Source organism: Equus asinus, chromosome 26 (assembly GCF_041296235.1).
Source record: "Equus asinus isolate D_3611 breed Donkey chromosome 26, EquAss-T2T_v2, whole genome shotgun sequence".
In the NCBI taxonomy this organism is placed as follows: Eukaryota; Metazoa; Chordata; class Mammalia; order Perissodactyla; family Equidae; genus Equus; species Equus asinus.
Genome location: NC_091815.1, coordinates 26425759 through 26446878, shown reverse-complemented (window position 1 = coordinate 26446878; position 21120 = coordinate 26425759). Strand labels below are relative to the sequence as shown.

General features: G+C 47.6%; 2 long non-coding RNA genes across 2 annotated transcripts; both read right to left on the bottom strand.

Moving 5' to 3' along the window:
* Positions 1 to 1323: 1323 nt before the first annotated feature.
* On the bottom strand, positions 1324 to 6908 carry LOC139042205 (uncharacterized). Its single transcript, XR_011498679.1, has 3 exons — positions 6274 to 6908; positions 5194 to 5311; positions 1324 to 2042 (listed from the first exon to the last, which is right to left on the bottom strand). It is a non-coding gene; the product is annotated as an uncharacterized lncRNA (long non-coding RNA).
* Positions 6909 to 8977: 2069 nt separating this feature from the next.
* LOC139042206 (uncharacterized) lies at positions 8978 to 20795 on the bottom strand. Its single transcript, XR_011498680.1, has 2 exons — positions 20423 to 20795; positions 8978 to 10605 (listed from the first exon to the last, which is right to left on the bottom strand). It is a non-coding gene; the product is annotated as an uncharacterized lncRNA (long non-coding RNA).
* Positions 20796 to 21120: the final 325 nt, after the last annotated feature.

Sequence of the window (21120 nt, the reverse complement as noted above, 5' to 3'; positions counted from 1 at the left end):
CCTTCAGATGGTTCTGGCCGAAGCTCAATAGCTCATCATGGAGCAGAGCCAAGCTATCCCTGCAGATCACAGATTCAGGAGCAAAATACATGTTGTCATCATTTTAAAACACCTGAGTTTGGAGTTGTCTGTTACAGAGCAGTGGATAGCTACAGCAATGCTGACACTGCTGGTCCATGGACCACACTTTGAGTAGGCAGGGACCGTGTCACTAGACCATTTGCATGTGCTGTCTTCTCCTTGTTACACTCTTTCCATTCTTTCCTTGCTAGGCTCTTTTGCACTTATTCCTTCAGTTCTCCTCTAAGAACACTTTCCTGATTTTTAAGGCTGGGCCTGTTGCCTCATCTGAGTCCCTCAGCCACCCATGTCTCCCCCATCCCAGCTCTGATCCCTCTTCCTGGGCCTCCCATCCCAGCCCTGGTCTTCTTGGCTGTCCCTGTGGGGTGAGGGGTTTCTCCCCTCTGCTGGGCTGAGCTCCAGAAGGGCAGGCCTGTTTTCCACAGCAGCTGCACCATTTTACATTCCCACCAGCAATGCAACAGGACTCATTTATGGAGATAAAGCAGAAAAAAAAAGAACTACAATGGGAGCTATACATGTAACTTTAAATGTTCTTGTAGTTATTTAAAAATGTAAAAAGATACAGAGAAATTGGAGCCCTTGTGCATTGTTGGTGGGGATGTGAAAGGTACAGCTGCTGTGGAAAACAGTAAAGCTGTTCCTCAAAAAATTAAACATAGAATCACCATTTGATCCAGAAATCCAACTTCTGGGCATATACCCAAAGAATTGAAGCAGGGACTTGAACAGACATTTCTGCACGCTTGTTCATAGCAATGCCATTCACAATAGCCCAAAGGTGGAAACCTTTTGTCCCACCGTCAGATAAATGGACAAACAAAACGAGTTAGGTACACGCAATACGGTATTATTCAGCTAAAAAAATGAGGGAAATTCTGACTCATGCTGCAACATGGATGAACGTTGAAGACATTATGCTAAATGAAATAAGCCAGACTCAAAAAGACAGATATATGATCCCAATCACATGAGGTTTGTGGAGCAGTCCAATTCATAGAGACAGAAAGTAGAATGGTGGCTGCCAGCTGCTGGGGAGGGGAATGGGGATTTGTTGTTTAATGGGGACAGTTTCAATTTGCAAGATGAAAACAGTGCTGGAGAAGGATGGTGGCGATGGTTGCACAACAATGTGAATGTTACTCAACACCACTGAACTCGACATTTAAAGATGGTTAAAATGGTGATTTTTCTTATATATGTTTTACCACAGTAAAAATTTTAAAAAGTAAACAGGTGAAATGCATTTTAGTAATATTTTTATTTATCCCAATATAGTCAAAATATTTATCGTTTCAATATGTTATTAATTTTTAAGATTGTTGAAATGTTTGATAATCTCTTTATCATACCAAGCCTTTGAAATTTGGTGTGTATGTCACACATACGGAGCATCTCAATAGGGCTAGCCACGTCTCAGGTGCACAATAGCCTCTGCCCACATCTCCACCATATTTGCAGAGACCCACGTCTCCTCTGCAACACACCTGCGGCTCCTCTGCAAATACACCTAGAGTTTCTCTACAAACCTCCCTGATCACCCACAAACATGCCCACAGCTCACAGGCCAACCCCTCAGTCTCATCTCAGACATCTTCAGAGAAAGTACTTGTTCAAGGAACACATGTGGGCTCCAAATCAACATTTCACTTGATTTGACCTGCACATCCCCTCTTCTTTGCATAAATTTGCATCTCATTCCCGTCTCAATTAGAAGCACGCTGGCAGAGCCTCAGATAGTCATCTCAAACTTGAGGAGGCAGTGGGAAAGACCAAGGTAGGAGATCCCCATGTGTCCTTCCTCCTGCTTTCCTTTGGGCTCTTCGGCCTCCTCCTCTTCCTCGATGCTCTTTCTCCTCTTCTTCCAGGAAGGCAACCACTTCCTCCTGCAGTGCCCCCATCTCCAGCCCCAGGCTGCACAGCTGGCCCAGCAGCCAGATGTCCACTTGGCAGAGATTCCCCTGCAGGTGGGGAGGGGGAGTCATAGGCATCCCACTACAGAGGACAAGGGGTTAGTGTGCCCCCTTCTGGAACCAGGATGAGAGCAGGTCCTGGCTGAAGTCCTGACAAAGATTCTTTGCTTGACCAAACTTGAGTCAGGCTCCTGAACCTTCTCCTAGGCCCACTGCACACTTCCTTGTAAAATTCAGTTCTAGCATGAAACCCCCCATCCTCCCCATCTGATCACCCTCCAAATCTGCTCAGGTTCCTCACCCTCCACCATCCCCCAGTTGAAGTCTGATCACCCTGGCCTGCCTCCAGCAAGAATCCCATTAGGTCATTTTACCAGAATACCCCCTTACCCCTGATGTGTCCTCTTAGGAATTTTCCATCCACTGACCCCACCCTGCTCCTTGGCTACAAATCCCCACTTGCCCATGCTGTATTTAGAGCTGAGCCCATTCTCTCTCTCTTCTACTGCAAAATCCCATCGCTGTGGTCCCTACACCTATCACCTTACCATCTTTTAAGGTGTCATAAATATTTTTTCTTTAACAATCCAGAGGACCCGGGTGGGGTCCCCACTGCGTCCCTGGACCATAAGTGCCATCCTCCTTCTCCCAGTGTCTCTTGATCTCTGTCTCTGTCTGTCTTTGTCTCTCCATTTCATTGTCCCTCACTGTCTCTACCTCTCTCTCTGTGTCTCTGAGTCTTAGTCCCTTTGTTTCTCTTATGATGTCTCCTCTTATTATCTGTCTGTCTCCACTTGTCTGTCTCTGTCTCTTTCTTTCCATATCCCTGTCTCTTTGTCTGTCTCTATTTCTCTGCTCCTGCCTTTGATTGTCTCCACCTCTCTCTGTCTCTCAGATTTAATCTGAGTCTCCGTCTCTGCTGCTGCTCTCAATCTCTGCTTTCCATCTCTCTCTCTCTCTCTCTTTCTGGGTCTCTCTGTCTCTGTCCCTCTCTATTCCTGTCTCTCAGTCTTCGGCTCTTTCTATGTCTCTGTCTCCATCTCTTTCTCTGTATCTGTCTCTCCCTCTATTTCTCTATTCCTGTCTCTCAATTTCTGTCTTTCAATCTCTGGCCCTTTCCATTTCCACTCATTCTGATGCATTCATCCATTCTTTCTCTCCCCACCCCTCATCTCTTGCCCCTCCAAACCCCTCACTCACCAGCTCCTCCCAGATACACAGCAGGCTCTCCATGTCACCTTCAGCATCTACTACCAGGGTCATTAGGGTCTGCCCAGCCCTCCCTGCTAGAAGGATCCTTTCAAGGCCAGGGAAGGTGGGCTCAGCCCCTGGGGCAGCAGTCTCGCCTGCCTTAGCTCCATAGTCTCTGAGCGGTGGCAACCAAGAGCAGAAACTAGCCAGGTCCAGCATTACCCAGTACCCTGGGGAGCTAGAGGGTGGAGGGAGGAAAGGGCAGGGCAGGGAGGAGGCGGGAACAGCATCGCAAAGTCCATTCTGTGAGAAATAGCAGCCTCATGTGTTTCTCTTTTCCTATAGAAGTATAACCTCCACTCTGCACACAAGGGTCTGACCACAGCCCCTCAGGTGGAGGTCAAACTCCACCCCTCCCTGCCTCTTCTCAGGCCTGACCACTCCTGGGTGCTGATGTCTGCTGATGCCTGACCTCATCTCTTCCCATCCTCTCCTCGGTCACTCCCACTGCTCCTCCCTGGCCTTCTCCGCTGCCTTCCTCTTCATTTGGCCCCTAGTTTACCCCTGGCTTTGTCCCTGCCTGTCTTTTCCACTTGGGCCATCCCAGGGCCTCCCAACCAGTGTGCCTGAGCAGCCAATGGTGGCTTCCAAGAGGATGGTCCCTCAGCTGGGGTGCCTCAGCAGGCAGACTGCCAACAGCCAATTCTGCCAACCACACACTTGCCCACAGATATTATCACTATCAGCATTGGCCCGGCTGTGGGAAAGGTTGGGACACACTGTGGGCCTCATTCTGCTAGAATCTGTCTTTCAGGCTCAGGGTATTCAAATTACATCTACATGTCAATGGCTCCCAAGTCTATGACTCCAGCCTTGACCTCCCTCCTGAGATCCAGACCCCTACTCGGCATCTCCACCTGTATGCCTCAGGCATCTCAAGGTGAATATACTCAAAACAGAACTCTGAGTTGGGACTTACAACGCTGTATTAGTTTCCCACTGCTCCTGTAACAAATTGTCACAAACTTAGTGGCTTAAAACAACACAAAGTTATTCTCTTACAGTTCTAGAGGTCAGAAGTCTAAAGTGGGTCCACAGGGCTGGGTTCTAGAGGCTCTAGGGTAGAACCCATTTCCTAGCCTTTCTCAGCTTCTGGAGGCCACCCGCACTCCTTGGCTCACAGCCCCTTCCTTGCATCACTCCAACCTCTTGCACCTCTCATCACGTCTCCTACTGACTGACCCTCCTGCCTTCATCTAAGAGGACCTTTGTGATTACATTGGGCCCATCCCGATTACCCAGGGTAACCTTCCCATCTCAAGGTTCTTCACTTAATCACATCTACCTTTTGCCACATAAGTAATATATTCACAGGGATCAGGATGTGGATATTTTGGGTACCCCTACCTACCCCTACTCTTCCAAACGTGCTCCATTCCCAGTTTCCCCAGCTCCATAAGTGGCATGACTATCCTTTTAGTTTCTCGAGCTATTGGCATGCTCTTCAAAACAGACTCATAATCTGAGCACTTCTCACCATTTCCATCACCCCGTCCCTGCTCCTGTCCCCTTTCAGCTCTTGTCTAGACTATTTCAGTAGCCTCTTTGCTACAGCCCTGCTTCCACCCTTCCCCTCCAAGATCTGTTCTCCACCTGGCAGAGATGATCTTTAGAAAACGTCAATCAGATCATGACACGCCCCTGTGAGTGGAATAAAGCACAGTCAGCTTCCTGCCCACTGCTCTGACCCAGTCTCCTACCTCTCTCTGCAAGCTGGTTCCCACCTCTGGGCCTTTGCACTGGCTGTTACCTCTGCCTGGATCACTTTTCCCCCAGATCTTTGAATGGCTGTCTCCCTCTTACCTTCACCTCCACTTAAACGGCACCTCTTCAGAGAGCCTTTGTTGATAACCTTGCCGCCTAGTCACTCCCTATTATATTGCCTGTTTTTATTTGTCTCTTATCAAACACTATCTGAAATTATCTTGCTTATTCATTTGTTTCTTACCCATCCTCTCCCTGCTTAGAATGTTGATTTCCTCAGAGAGGGACTTGGTCTGTCCTGTTCACCATGGTAACTTCAGCACCCAGAAGCTCCTCCCATGTGGTAGGTGCTCAGTAAATACCTGTGGAATTGATGAGGATTTTAGGCTGGTTAATTTTAAAACTGCAGATGAGAAGCAGGCTCCGAGGAGCAGAGTTTGCTTGCCCTTTGATCAGAGACAGTTGCATTTGTGAAGGAAATCTCCATGCCTCCCTCTCTGCCCCAGGAAGAAGGGGGGATGGCCTTATCTCTGGAAACTCTTAATGGGGAAGGCAAGGACTTAAGTTGTTTACTGTCTGGCAACCTCATGTAACTGACCCCCCCCCCAATCCTCTTTTGTGTTTGGCTGAGGATAATATTTAAGCGGTGACTTCTGCCATTTACCCAATCCGGTTTGATTCTTATCTAAAAGTTGTGGGACCGCCCAATGGCTGGACCCTACCGGCACTGGTACCATTTTAACTTTTTTTTTTTTTTGTCTTGTAAAGAGATAACTCACATACCTATGCCTTAAATTTAACCTTACTCTCCACCCAACTTTGCAGCAGAAGCAGCAGCAGCAGCGGCTCCTCCTGCCCGTCGGTCCTGTCCCCACGCAGCAGCTCTGACTGCCCATGGGTCCTGTCCCCATGCTAGCGGCGGCAGCAGCAGCTCCCCATGCCAGCAGCAGCAGAAGGAGCAGCAGCAACATGCAGGCAGCAGCTCTGCCTGCCCGTGGGTCCTGTCTCCATGCCAGCGGCGGCAGCAGCAGCAGCAGCTCCCCATGCCAGCAGCATCTCTGCCCATGGGTCCTGTCCCCAAGCAGCAGAAGCTCTGACTGTCCATGGGTCCTGTCCCCATGCTACACTATTCTCTAAATAAAAGAGCACTACTGCCAGATCTTAAGAGTCTAAGAAATCTTTCTTTCGACTCCTCGGCTCACCGACCCCGCATCAGAATGAATGAATGAATAATCCTATCCAGAAGACTTCACATTGAAACTTCACAGTGAGATATAGACTTGAACTCCAAATTGAAATCACATTACTAGTCTTGAGATCTCACCTCTGTCTCTTATCCTGAAGTCTTAACTTCTCCAACGCCCTCCATCTTTCCCTTCCCTCACCCTGGCTTAGAGAATGACGCAGTCAGATTCTAAGTCACCTCCCTCCCCATTTTAAGCAGGGAGACGGGAGAGCTGAAGCAACAGGGAAACTCAGGGGGACTGTGAACACTCAGAGGGAAGGAAGATCCTCTAACAGGAAGTACCGCCCACCATGTCCCAAGGAAAGGCTGCGAAGCCCTATTTTAAAGCCTATTGAGAGGGTGCTCCCAGCAATCCGTAAGAATAAAAAGTGCGGGCGCCTTTAAGGAGAGGCTTGGAAAGCGGGAGGGGGCGTGGCCATAAGAAAAGAAGTCACAGCCTGAACTGGGCAGGTGGAAGAAGACCAGCCCCTTCCGGTTACATAATCCTAGCAAGATGGCGGCGCCCGGGGCGGCAGGTGACCGGAGTTCACAGGGTCCCCAAAACTGAAGTCCGTTCTGCTGCCTCTGCTGTCAGAGCTTCTCATGGCGCCCAGGGAGCAGGAAGCAAGAGGGAGCAAGATAACTTCCGGTGGGCCTCACGCTGGGAGTGTAGACGTGTGGTCCTTGGGGGCCGAGAAGTAGCGGTGCCGGTCGCTAAATGAGAGAGAGAGAGAGAGAGAGAGAGAGAGAGGAGTGGGGCGGGGACTTGGCAGAGAGGAACCAATGGGGAAGCAGGGACTGCGTTCCAAAGACGGCCTCCCAGCCAATCAGAGGAAAGGTGTTGACTTGGGGCGCAGGGAGTCCTTGGGCGGGCGAGTGGAACCGGCAAGGGAAGAGTGTTTGTGGGATTGCGGAGAAACTGGGCTTTCAGGTCCGAGGGAGGAGACCGAAGGACACGGGTGAGGGAAACTCGTGGGAGAGTTAGGCATATTAATGGAAACTCAAAGGGATGATGGAGGATGGTGGAGCAGGAACCAAGCTGTGAATTTGGGAGTTCCAAGGGAGGAACTGGGGAAAATTAAGGGAGAATTTGTGATATTCATGGAGAGAATTTAGGAAGAATTGGGTAAAATCAAGGAATGGATTTAGGGAAAATTAAAGTAAGAGGTTGGGAGCAAAAGAGGAATTTTGAGGAGAAATAAAGATTGGGGCAAAATTATTGTAAGAATTTGGTTAAAGCAAAAAGAAATTGGGGATGGCTAAGAGAAAACTTGCAGGGGAAATTGAACAAAGAGTTTGGGGGCTTTAAGAGTTTAGTTAAGGGTGGTTTTGAGAAAAAAATATATTTGGGGGAAAGAAATGGGTTATTGAGGAATACTCTGGAGATAATTGTATAAAACTAACAACCGAAAGATTTGAGGGAAATTAAGAGACCAGACAGTAGAGATTTTGAGAGAAAAATAACTCCTTGAGGAACAATTAGGGGGAGAATTTGGGAAAACCAAGAATGCTTGGCCAAATCAACGAGAGAATGTAGGCTTGATAAAGGAAAGAACCTGGTAGACAGATTTCAGGGTTTGCTGATGGATTAGACATTACTGCAAGAGCAAGAGAAGCATCAAAAATACCACCAAAATTTCCAACCTGAGCTCCAAGAAGGATAGAGTTGATCTTGACTGAGAAGAGGAAAACTCTGGGAGAATCCGTTTGGGAGGTGGAGGGAATAAAGGTCTTGGTTGTGGACATGTTACATTAGATGTGTCCCACGAGGTCTAGGATTGATATGCTGGATCAACTTAGTGTCTTCCAACCCCCTTGGGAAAAATGTGAAAGACAGAAGCTGAAGACAGCAGTTCCCAGGATTTCTGACAGCAGATTCACATTGTGGAAGAGGGAAGTGGTTCCTGTGAGAAGAATGTTGTGCTTCTCTTGGCACCCAGGACCATGCAGGAGTTGGGTGCCAAGTGGCTGAGAGTGGGAAGAATTTGCTGGTGCAAGTGGTAGCAGAGGTGCTGTTGTCTGAAACCAATGTGGTGACAGTGTCCTGATTTCCTTGCTTGTTCATCCAAGACAGAGCTTCCTTATGAGCCAGATTTCCAATCCTGACCTTGTGGTTCTTTCTGGAAGCTATAACTAGACCCTGGTTCTAATAATTTTTGAAAGAAAGGCCATTTATGAACTGGTGATGATGTTGGATTATGAGCAAAGTTATGATTTTGTGATTCCATGCTCCTGATGTCAAAAAAATATAGAAAACATGTCAGTCCCCATATGTCATACGGAGAAAGACCCAACAACTTTGGTCATCTTGCATGAATCTTAATCAGATGTGTAAGGCTTGCCTGGAGGGGGCATATTGTTTGATGTGAATAACCTACAACCCCAAGGAGATTTCCACTTGTCACACTGCCCACTGCAGCCAGAAAAATGAAACTATTATTCTATTCCTGATATTCACACTGTAAGCAAAAGCAGTTCTGGCTCCCTCCTGTTAGATGTTCTCTTTCTTGGATTTGTGACAAAACTGGCCTTGGTCATGATAAGCCCTGTGTCTTTGTGTGTTCTGTTCAGAGTGATCACAGGAAGGTCCTGGCTTCTGTTTGGGCTAAACTGAGATCTGCCCCAAACAGCAGCAACTCCTCAGGAGAGAACCAAAGTCATCTGTGACAAACATGCTTAGAGGCTACTTACTGATTTTCCACTTTCAGGCATTATCTAAGGTCTTCCCTCTTGGAAGATAAGAAGTCAGATGCTTTCTTCCCTGTCACCATAATGCATACACACTTCCAATCCCATCTCTTGATTATTTTCCTAAGACCACATTCAGTGTGGACTTTATTATGTCTATGTAATGCTTTCCACATTTGAGCCAATTAGCTGTGATCCCTGCCCGCCTCCCCCACCTTAGATTGTAGAGACAAAAAATTTGAATCTCTGAAGTACAGCAGAGTTGGAAAACATTCCCTCTGTAAGCTGGGGTTGCAGAGTGGGACGGAAGGCAGTTAGAGATCTATGAGCACAAATAGGGTAGAAAAAGCCAAACTCCTACATGCCTGCATTCACTGCCCCCCAGATTACCCCGCGATGGTGCTACCTCTGGTGACTACAGGACATATGGCATCTCCTGATGGCATCATACCTTTCTTTTTCCAAAGGGAGCCTATGACCATATGGTCACTCCCAGGGGCAGACCCAGCTACATCAATTGCAGGACTCAATGTAAAATGAAAAAGCAGGGCTCCTTGTTCAAAACTCATTAAGAATTTCAAAGGGGCGTGGGAGGTGGGCACAGGGGGTAAGGGGAGCACTTGTGTGGTGGCAGACAAGATATATGTACAACTGAAATTTCACAATGACATAAACTATTATGAACTCAATTTAAAAAAAAAAAAAAGGAATTTTAAGATGGCAAAAGCAGAGGATAACTAGCACAGGCCTTTCAAGTGATGGTGACTGCACAGATTGACAACCCATGAAGCCAGCCTTGCCTCTCAGGGCGGATGGATATGTTCATCCCCCATGTGAATTCCACGTTAATCCAAGCCACAAAAAACCTACAGAAATGGTAAGCCCTCACTATCTTTAAATCCCCAATGAGAGGGTTCTCTTTTGAAAATTTCACATTTGGGGCTCTGACAACCGTTAGGTAGGTATTTTGCTCTGACAAAATCTGACCAAATTTGATGATTTTGGCATCCAAAAGAACAAATGAAACATGATTATATAAAAAGCCATAATTATCCTCAAAGAGAGACAGCAAAACCTATCCCCATTAGAGGTGATGGTAATCAACTCCTCACCCTGAAAATCAGGGTTTCCAGGAAAAGTGTCCAGCCTCGGTCCTGTCCTCCCAGCAGGGACCAGGGTCCAGGGGTGAGGGAGGCCCTTTTGCACAGGAGGTGCCTTTGTCTGAATGCAGGAGGGATGAGAGTGTAAGTGACTGTCCTTCTGCACCAAGATGACACAATGGGCTCCAGCCAGGAACAGTGTGGAGAATGCAGCAGTGGTCAAGGGGGTGGAGCTGGACATGTGACATCCACTGGCATTTAGGTGTCCCCTCAGGACTCACAGGATCTGAGGGACTCTGGAGCTAATGCTGGGGAGACAGAGCTATCTCTGTACTGGGGAGTGGACACCTTGCCCTCAAAGGGGACAGTACATTAGTTTCTTGTGTCTGCCACAACAAATTACCGCACATTTCATGGCTTAAAACAGGGCAAAGTTATTCTCTGATGGTTCTGGAGACCAGAAATCCAAAATCAAAGTATCAGCAGGACCATGTTCCCTCCAGAGGCTCTAGGAGATTTTCTGTTCCTTTCCTCTTCCAGCTTCTGGTGGCTGTCAGTGTTCCTTGGCTTGTGGTTCCATCACTCCAATCTCTGCCTCCATTTCATGTGGCCATCTCTTCTGTGCTTTCCCCTCTTCTGTATCCTATAAGGAGATTTGTCTAGATTTAGGACTCACCCAGATAACACAGTATGATCTCATCTCGAGATCCTTAATTCTATCTGCAGAGAAACTTCCCAAACAGGGTCATATTCACAGGTTCTGGGTTTTAGGATGTGGACACATCTTTTCAAGGGGGACCCATTTAACCCACTACAGGCAGCCTGGCCCTCAGGTCCAGTCCCTAAGGGGATTTGGGGTGATGTCTAGAACACTACCCATGAGGTGCTCCCCCGAAGCTCTGCAATGAATCCCACTGAGTCCAGGCTTCACCTCCAGTTTACAGAAGAGAGAAGATGTGGTGGGTCAAGAGAGAGATACCAGGAGAAAACTGCCAGACCGACCCCAACCTGGACCCCCAAAGACCCCCAGACTGTGTCCTAACCACAGTCAAGCTTTTAAAAAAACAAGGCTTTCAGGATTGATATCACTTGGCAATGTGGGACCTTTGCTTAGACCCTGGCCTAGAGAAAAGGGTCATAAAATACATTTGGAAACAAAAGAGAAAATAGATAAACTGGACCTCATGAAAATTTAAAATTTTTGTCCTTCAAAGGACCTGATCAAGAATGTGAAAAAATAACCCACAGAATGGGAAAAAGGTTTTTGCTAATCACATACTTCATAAGGGTCTCGTAACTAGTATACATAGAACACACACAACACGATAATAAAAAAGAGAAATAATTCAATTTAAAAAATGGACAAAAGATCTGCAAAGACAGATGGCCAGAGAAGATACACAAAAGGCCAAGAAGTACATGAAAAAATGCTCAACATCATTAGTCATCAGTGAGATGTAGATAAAAACCACAATGAGATACTACTGCACACCCACTAGTAGAGATAGAATCACAAAGACAGATAGTAACAAGTGTTGGAGAGGAATCCAGGAAATAGAAGCCCTCACCCCCTGTTGTTCGAGTGTAGAATGATGCAGCTGCCTTGGAAAACAGTCTGGCAGTTCCTCAAACTGTTAGAAATACAGTTATCATGTGATCCAGTTTTTCCACCCTTAGATGTATGCCCAAGAAAAATGAAAACAATTGACCCAATAACTTGGACATAGGACATTATTCATAATAGTAAAAATGTGGAAACAACACTAATATCCATCAAATGATGACTGCATCAACGAAAAATCACATGTCCATACAGTGGAATATTGTTCAGCCATAAAAAGGAAAAGAGGACCGTACACGTTACAACATAGATGAAACTTGAAAGCATTCTTCTAAGTGGAGGAAGCCAGACATAAAAGGCCACATATTGTATCATTCCGTTTATATGAAAAAACCAGAGGAGGGAAATCTATAGACACAAAGTGTAGATTAGTGGTTGCCAGGGGTTGGAGGATAAGAGAGGACTGGGGTGTGACGGCTAAGTAGTATGGGGTTTCTTTGGGGATATGAAGAAGTTCTAAAATTGAATGGTAGCAATGGTTTCACAAGTCTGCTAGTACACTGAAAGGATCGAATTCTGCACTTTGTACAGGTAAGTTGTATGGTATGTGAATTTTATCTCAATAAAGATGTTAGCATATATCTTTAACATAGTCTTTCAGCAAGGTGAGTGTATTAGTTTCCTATTGCTGCTGTGACAAATGACCAAAAACCAGTGGGAAAGTCTGAATATAGACTAGATGTTAGATGAAACTAGGAAATTACAATTCTGTTAGTTTTGCTATTGGAACTGAGGTTACACAGAGGAATGTCACCTTCTGAAGAGAGATAGGTGGAAATATTAAGGCCAGAGTGTTGTCATGCTTGTAGTTTATTTTGAAGTGTTTCCGAAAAAAACTAACATATAGGCAAATATAAAAACGGATAGATGATACATAGATGACAGTGAGATTATAGATAGAGAGAGAGAGACAGACAGAGACAGACAGACGGATGGCAAGTATCACCCCCTAATTATGACAGTTTTACCTCTATGGTGGGTATATGACTGTAAGTTCATGTTTGAAATTATTCACAATAAAAAGCCCATATTTTCCTTCTATTTTTGTAAAAGTCAAAATGAGTCTACATGTGCTGTATATTGCTCAGGGACTAAAGTACTTTAGACCCAAAATTCCCCATTTAAATCAATTCTGGAGATATCATCAGGTGCTAAACTCCACACCTCCCACCACTTGAAATGTACACTCCAAGAGCCTGAGTATATGATCTTTTTCTATAAAAAGAGGGAACCACTGCGGAGATGCTGCTGGTGCTCAACTGAGACTCCTTCTCTGAGCTGCTCATCCATCCCCACAGATGCTCTTTACTGCAGGTATTTGCCCTCAGTGGAGCGGAAGTCCCTTCCTGAGATGGTTGTCCCACACCCACACCTGAGAATAGCCAGCAGGCAGGGACAGCCTGGCGCAGGGCTTGGGGCCCAAGGTGAGCTGACTATGGGTTGTGCCATGTGCTCCAGATCACCCATGATCAGGTGAAGCAGGTCCCCACACAGAACTGACCCTTGCCAGCTTCCTTGCTCTGCAGCCTGGATCTCCTCCAGCACTCCTTCCATGAGCCTCGTGAATCCTATCTCATGTTCTTCTAGGAAACATGACCTAAGACCATACACACCAGCAGTGGTCATAGGACGCTAGCCCCAAGGGTACTTTCTGGGTTGGATCACTCATCATGGTACAGCAGTGAGCACCTCGCACATCTTGGAGGTGGGGTGATGACAGTCTCCAGTATGTGTTAGCTGTGGGGTCTTGAACAGTTCATCTGCAGTGAGCTGGGGTGGATACAGGGGTGCACAGCTGGTGCACTGTCTCTGGGTTGAGAAATGTTGGGGGATGGTAAAGACAAGGAGTGTGGAATCACACGGCAGCTACCAAGTGCCTCTGAGCATTAAGGAAAGACAAGGACAGGCTCAAACCTATCCCTCAGCAATTGAAAGCAAAGTGTGAGAGTTGAAGGGATCCCTGTCTGCTGCAGCTAAAGGGCAGGTGTGACTTAAGCATAAGGAACAAAACTGCAGGGGAGAGCTCAGCCCCGGGAAATGCTCATGCCTACGCCAGCGGAGGAGGCAGACTCTGAGACTAGGGATGGGGGACCTACTCCTGAGTAGGTGCACTTTGGAACCTGACCCCAGATTCCCTAAATCCTCCAGGCTGAAAAAGGGGCTTGCCCCATTTTTTAGAATAGAGGCCACGGTGGTAGATAGAATAATGGCCCTCAAAGATGCCCACATCCTAATCCCAGTCTCTGTGAATAAAAGGAGACTTTACAGATGTGATGAAGTTAAGGATCTTGAAATGGGGAGATTACTCTGGATTGTCCCAATGGGCCCATGTAATTAAACTGGAGAACTGAAGCAAGCAGATTCTCCCCCAAGAACCTCCAGAAAGAACCCAGCCTGGCAACATATTGATTTTAGCCCCTAAAACTCATTCCAGACTTCTGACCACCAGAACAGTAAGATAATAAGCTTGTTCTAAGTCGCTAAGTGTGTGCTTCTTTATTGTGGCAGATAGGAACTAAGACGCCCATTGCTGAATGATTCTTCAGAGCCTTCAAAGGAAACAAGAGCCTTACAAGACAAGGCTTCTCCATTGAGGCTGCCCCACACCCCTCCTGGTCAACAGACCCACAGACTCAATGTCAGCATAAGCAGCCTGGGGCACTGTAGAGTCTGTGAAAGGCAAGAGAGGGACTGTACCCCAAAGGACTACAGAATTTGGCTAACATGAGTCACAAGGGTCAGGAGAGCAGACCGGGGAGCCAGGAACCCAGGATTGTGAGATGATGAATAAGGGAGTGTGTGTCAGTATGGGACATGCTACCATCACACAGGACTGAACACCTTGGCAAGGACACCAGGAGGTAGGTCTAGTACAATGGCAAGATAGCTCTTGGAAGCTTAGAATAAATGAATGTCACATTCCATGAAATAGAGATGCCCAAACTGCAGAGGTGAGGTGAGGGACCAAAGGTTCAGATAAGTGAGTGTGCTGGAATGAGTCACCTATATAAGTGGGAAAACCCACCAGCCAGCTGGGATCCTGAGGAGAGCCAATGAGCACAGGATGCTGAAGGGCACCTGCATCACTGGGACCCTAGTGGTGGCCATCCTCCATGGGCCAGGGCTGAACACAGGAGACACTGATGGAAGCGCTCAGCAACGCAAAGGCAACTGGACGCCCTTGTGATTCCACAGGCCATCTCAGAGGGGACCTACATGATTTACTTGAGTCACCATACACTGGGAAAGGAGGGACACTTACAACATTCAAGAGCTCTTGGCCATGGAGCCCAAGTGGACATGATACCCAGGGACCCACAGCACAACCCTGGCTCCTGTTAGAGTAATGGTGTAAGGGGGGCAGAAAATCAATCGATTTCTCACCAAAATGTGTCTCATGCTGGACCTACTGAGTTCATGGACCCATCCAGTGGTCATTTCCCAGCTCCAGATGTATAATAAAAATGAATGTACTTAGCAGTGGGAAAATCCTCCTATGGTTCCTTGCCCTGTGGAAAACTACAGTAGGAAAAACAAAGTGGAAACAGCTAAATCTCTATATGCCACTCCAACAATTTAACACAACAAAACTGATACTGAATCCCAGGGCAAATGGCAGGGATTAGTGCCACTCCCAAAGACTGAAGGATACCAGGAGATGGTCCCAACATATCCCCATTTAGTTCACCAGTCTGGCATTTCCAAAGTCCAGATGGATAATGGCAGATACCAGGGGACTCCTGCTAACATCGCTAAGTTGTAGCCCCACTTGTAGCTGCTGTGCCAGATGTTGTATCTTTACTAGAGCAGACCCTCAGGTATGTTGTATGCAGTTTTTGATCTGGTAAACTCACTCTTTTCCAATCTCATTAGGAAGATGTATTAGCAACAGTGTACATTTACATGGGACCAACAATGGTATACATTGACAGTCTCTCACTCTCTGCTAACGTAGTCCAAGGGGATCTAGACATTCTGCAGAACATCACATATTGTCTGTCATATTGATGACAACATGATAATGAGACCAGTTGAGCAAAAAATGGCAAATATCCTGAATGCCTTAAAGAATGGATGTGGATACTTGCTAATATTGATGATGCATGAAAATGGCATCACTGATGACAAGACATTAGTGACAAGATCAGCTCTAGTTATCAGCAATTTGTGAAGATTCCATGGGCTGTAGGGCCATCTACATCTGTGACCATTCAGGGATCTGCTACATCTATGAAGATTTTAGGGCTCCAATAGTCTGGGGCATGCTGGACACACCCTCCAGAGGAAAGGACAAGTTCCTGCACATGTACCTTCATCCAACCCATGTTAGAAGGATGAGAGGTGCTTTGTGGAGCCTCTGGCAGGACCTGATAAGAAAATTACATGCAGACTCCTAGGTTTACAGGGAAGGCCCTGCTTTCTATGCAATAGAAAAACAGCTCCTGGCTTGTTTCTATGCCTCAGGAGCCATATGGGATGTATTGTGACCAGAGAGTCAGAACTCCTCATCATGATGTGGGTTCTATCACACCCAGCAACACAAGGCCAGGTCAGGAGAGCAGATGCATCACAAATGGAAGTGGTACACCCTGGATTAGATGAGGACAGGTGCCCAGATCATCATGGCACCTACCACTCCTCACTAACACCTATCACACAGCTCTCACCTGTGGATTCATGGGAAGTTCACTCTGACTAGGCAACAAAGAAGGAAAGGCTCCACACACTCCAACTTCATTCTGCCCCCCATCTCCACTCTCACATCTGCCCTCCCTTGCCTGTCCCCAGGCTCCTTTTCAGGCTCACTCACTCAAACACAAATCCCCTTGGGACATGGCTCACTTGTTGACTCAGCTGAAGTAGGTCTCAGGGGACAAGGTGAGATCTGGCTTTTCCACAGTGCTCCCAGGCTTTGAGAGCAACCTGCACATGTCTCAACTGGTCAGGAGTAGAGAGTAGAAAACTCTGGCCCTCTATTTGGTCCTCACTGCTGATGAGGATCAAGGCTGCCCCAACGAGAACCCCAAGGTGTCCTGCCCTACATACTGATCTATATTATCCTCCTGGAAGCATAGGCTGTCCTGACCTGATCTGATCTGACTTTTATCTAAAGTTATAGGACCACCCAATAACCAGACCCCACCTACACCGATACCATTTTAATGACTTTTTTACATGATCTTTCCTTTGTCTTGTAAAGAAATAACTCACATACCTATACCTTATAAGTTTAGCCCTACCCTCAACCCATGTAGCTCTTTACTGCCTGATGAGGATTTTTAGGCTGCTTAATTTTAAAATGGCTTATGATGAGGATTTTTAGGCTGGTTAGTTTTAAAACTACAGATGAGATTCAGGCTCCAAGGAGTGGAATTTGTTTGCCCCTTTGTTGGGAAACATTTACATTTCTAAGGGAAACCTCTATCTGTGAAGATGCCTCCCTCTCTGTGCCAGGAAGAAGGGGGGGTGGTCTTATCTCTAGAAGCTCTTAATCAATGCCAGAGGCAAGAACTTAAGTTGGTTACTGTCTGGCAACCTCATGTAACTGACCCTCCCCCCGAAAAATCCTCCTTTGTCTTTAGCCGAGGATAAAATTCAAGCGGTGACTTCTGCCATTTACTCAATCCGGTTTGATTCTTATCTAAAAGTTGTGGGACCGCCAAATGGCCAGACCAAACGGGCACTGATACCATTTTAACTTTTTTACATATTCTTTGTCTTATAAAGAGATGACTCACATACCTATGCCTTAAATTTAGTCCTAACCCTCAACTCGGGGCAGCAGCAGGAGCTCTGACTGCTCGTGGGTCCTGTCCCCACGCACCAGCTCTGCCTGCCCATGGGTCCTGTCCCCATGCCAGCGGGGCGGGGGCAGCAGCAGCAGCTCTGCCTGCCCATGGGCTCTGTCCCCATGCCAGCAGGGGCAGCAGAAGCGGCGGCAGCAGAAGCTCTGACTGCCCATGGGTCCTGTCCCCATGCTATTCCACACTATTCTCTAAATAAAAGAGCACTACTGCCAGATCTTAAGAGTCTAAGAAATCTTTCTTTCGACTCCTCGGCTCACCAACCCCGCATCACTGCCTGTGGGTCCTGCCCCCATGCCTGCAGCTCTTACTACCCATGGGTCCTGGCCCCATCCTACTCCTTGGTATTCTATGAATAAAGGAGCACTACAACCAGACCTTGAGAGTCCATGAAATCTTTCTTTTGACTCCTTGGCTCGTAGTGCCCACATCACTGCACCATTGCCCTGCCTTCCCCCCCCCCTTCCCCCAGGTCCCATTCCAGATCCCTTTTGTGGTCTGACTACCCCACACTTAAACTCGCTTCCTGACTTGATTCCCCAAAAGCCCTCAGCTGAGGTCTTCTGCATTCCTGGTGTCCTCAGTCCTCCAATCTCACATCGCTCTCCAGAATCCTAGCCCCCACTGGATGCTCATCTCCCTTTCCCCATTGTCCCCTGACCCATGTCCCCTTCAGTGTGTATATCTGGCACTCCTGCTGGTCCCATTGTCAAGACACTAATCTGAGTCTTCAAGAATCTTACCCTTTTCCCTAACCCTATGTCTTACCCGTCACACCGACACAAGCCTGGAAGGATGGCACTCTACTTCACTGCACCACCTCCAGTTTGCTCCTCCCTCAACATGTAGGTCTGCCACCCACTCAGAATCCTTGCCCCATCCTGGAGTCTCCCAAAAAGAGGCCTCTTGCATGGCCCCAATAGATCCTCTTAATCTCAACTCACACCTAACACCCCAAAAACCTAACCAGGCTTTACTATTTCTCATTCAGACTCTTTGCAGACCCAATTCCTATTGTGAGGGACTAGAATTGGCCATCCCAAGATATGTCTCTTTGGCATGAGGATTATTTGGGGCTGGTTACATTTAATAAATTGCACTCAGGAAAGCAACTCTGAAAAGTAGAATTTACTTACGCTTTTTGTTAAGAGACATTTACATTTGTAAAAGAAATCTCCATCTGTAAAGGTGTCTCCCTCTCTGTATCAGGAAGAAGGGGGATGACCTTATCTCTAGAAACTCTTATCAGATGAGAAAAGTAACGACTTACATCTGCATAATAACCTTAACCATGTTTACTGTGCTTTTCTGGTAATCTCACATAGTGACTCCCCCCACCTCCAACATCCTCCTTTGTTTTTAGCTGAAGATGAAGGTGGAGCCTTCAGCAATTTTGGTGAGTTGCTCGGTTTGCCTAGCCTCTCCCATGTATACATGTTATAAAGCTTTGTTTAATTTTCTCCTGTTATTCTGTCTCATGTGAATTTAATTTGATGTCCAGCCAGAAGGACGCAGAGCGGGTAGAGGAAAGGTCTTCCTTCCCTATACTCCACACCACCCCTTGATGCCCAACTCACTTACCCACACTCAACCTCACTGTCAGGTCTCCAAGGATTCAGCCAAAAACCCCAGAGGCCAAAAAGAGCAGGAAAGAAAACAGAATTAGAGGATAGATTCTATCTACAATTTCCCAGAATCTTTTTGTGGACTCTGAGAATAGGCATATGAAGTTGTAAAAACAAAAAAGAAAGCAGAGACATGAAGATGAAGATGTCCAGTCTGAGCCTGTGGCTGGGGATGGCCCCAGACAGGGTGATCAAGTGTAGGCATGTGAGTGGCTGATGTGCCAAGGACGTGCTTGTACACTGCAATGGTTGGGTTTTATGACAGGACACACAGATTCCTGTCCCGGTTTCCTGAACCCGTTCCTCCACTGCGGTTTCATCAACCACTGGCAGGAAATTTCAATACCTAACTGTTGCTCTCCTCATTGGGGTACCAGCACTGCCTCCCTGACAAAGAAGACAGATCTGAAACTGAGGAAATAAAGTAGTACCCAACTGGAATGTGGTCTCGGTGGTTCTGTGGTGATTTCCTTCTCGTGATAGGGTGAGTCTCTGGCCTGGGCTTTGAGCAGGGGAGCAGTCCGGACATGGAGGGAACCCTTGCCCAGCAGGGACGACATCTCCGTGGGGGTAGGAGGCTGAGGGGTGTAAGCCTGGACGGGGTTTAGAAGACGGGGAGGTTTCAAAGGTGAAATTTTGGAGTTGAGTCCTGAGGAGGTTTGGAAAAGCTCCTGCCTCCTTAGGGCGGGCACCGTAAGTACGATGGGGTGCTTAGAGAGGGCATTTCCTGGTTTGAGGGGAGGAATCAACATTTGAGCCAAGCGGAAAGGGCGCCATGATGAGTCGGCAGAAAGAACAGGCCCCGATCAGGTTGATGGGGGTGGAAGTCTTCAAGGGCACAAATTACGGTGGGGTCAGAGGGAAGGGAAAGCTCTGCCCACAGAGGGACCCTCAGAAGGTTAAGGACAGACCTCAGAGGGGAAAGGGTGTGGGCTTGAACAAGCCTCTGTGCTGTCCTAGAGGGGCCGGTTAGGCTGAGGGTTAAACAGCGTGGGACACGATGCAGGCCTCTTCATGCAGGAAGAAGTGTGTCATCCCAACCCCTGAGAGAGAGTCCTCACCTCCAGATTCCCCCCAGACCCCCAGGGTGGGGCCCCTCCCTTCATTCCCTCGCCCCACGTCTTCCATCCGCCCAGCCCTTCTAGATTCTTCTGGGCTCCACACACCCCAGGGGTTCCTGGCTTTTGATTCCCTTCCCCCACCCTGAATTTTCTAGATTCCACTGGGCTCCGCACACAGCAAGGTCCTCCCACTCTCCCTCCCCTCCCCGTCCGCTCTGCCCAGTTTCTAGATTCTTCTGGGCTCCACACACTCCAAGTTCTTCCTGACTTCCGTCCCCTCCCCGGCCACCCTCTTCAAGCCCAGGCTACTTTCCCGCCTCCATTCCGGGTCTCAGTCAGTTTCACTTACTCACAAATCTCCGTGTCTGGTTGACTTGCAAGCCAGGCTGAAGGCCGCCTTGGAGCCCAGAGGTGGACACTCGTTTTCCTTCATCGCAACTGAAGATTCCAAAACCACCTGACCCGGGCCTGACTTTGAGAGGAACTGGGCACGTCTCAGCCTTGTGGGAGCTGGACACTGGAAACCCTGCCCTTGCTCTGGAAACCGGGTCCAACGACTCTAGTCTCCACCCCAAGCCGGTCCTTCGTTGGCCACCCTTCCTCCCACGGGCATTCAGGAACCCACTTCTGTCGACATCCCGGCTCTCGACTCCCTTCCTTTTTCGAATCTGCCCACACTCTGAGCTCAGGCTTCCTGTCTCTGCAGCGTCCTCACGTTGGCCTCCAATCCCTGCTAATTCTCTGAATTTCTAGCCCCACGGAGGTTTGAGTCTCCCTCTCCAGCATATTCCCTGTGCCCTGTCCCCTGTCAGCCTGTTCACCAGTGTCCCTGCAGACTCCTGTGCCCCTGGACATTTGTGTCTGTGTGTCCCCCAACCTAACTCCCTCAACATACACATAGACACACATACACACACACACTCATACACACACACACTCATACACACACCCATATATGCACACACAAATATACACACGTGGACACACACGCATACACATATAAATGCACACATATACACATACATACAATCGTAGACACACAGTCAC